The sequence below is a fragment of the Aptenodytes forsteri genome, unplaced genomic scaffold (genome assembly GCF_000699145.1).
Source record: "Aptenodytes forsteri isolate BGI_AS27 unplaced genomic scaffold, ASM69914v1 Scaffold297, whole genome shotgun sequence".
NCBI classification, from domain to species: Eukaryota; Metazoa; Chordata; class Aves; order Sphenisciformes; family Spheniscidae; genus Aptenodytes; species Aptenodytes forsteri.
In genome coordinates this window covers 960,192-960,897 of record NW_008796167.1, presented here as the reverse complement: position 1 = coordinate 960,897, position 706 = coordinate 960,192, and positions in this window count along the sequence as shown.

The following is a 706-nucleotide window of genomic DNA, read 5'->3' as shown; positions in this document are numbered from 1 at the left end:
GAGATGAGGTGTACTGGCACATGGAAAAGTGGTTATGAGAGAAGGGGAAGAAAGGTCAAATGAGGATGACACAGACCTGAAAGCTGTCAATACCTGGTGCTGGAAGGAGTAGAGCTAGAAGTGTGTGCGGGGAATATTCAGCAGCACAGTGGCAGGCACATGCCTGGGACCTTGTGATACCCCCGAGAGGGGCTCACAGTGACCGTCACCAGAGGTTTTGTGCACTGCTCTGTTCTGATACGCCACAGATGCAAACAAGTGCCCTTTCTCAGACAGATGCATGGCACAGTCAGGAGAGAGAGGCTACAACTCTTGTCTGACTCTAGCTTTACAGGTGACAACCAGCATTTCATTTGTTCCTTGCTGAGCTCCTCCAGCCACCTGGGCCGGGTTGCCCAAGAGCTGGGGCAGAGAGTGCACGGACCGGCTCCAGAAGCCATCAGTATGTGGATGAACTTGTGTGGCAGTGGAGAGGCTGGAGCTTGGCACGAGTCTCTCTGTCAATTTGAATGAGCGAGAAACCGCACGGTGACTTGGGGGCCAGCCTGGCCACCCTCCCTGGTGAGCCGCGGGTGAAGAGAGCAGGCTGGGCTGTGCGTACCTGGTGCTGCGGGGGGCTCCGCGGCGGTGCCCAGCAGCAGCTTTGCTCGGGGCCCGCCGGCCGGTGCAGCGGCGGGGGCGGGCGGGCCCCGGACCCCCCCGGGGT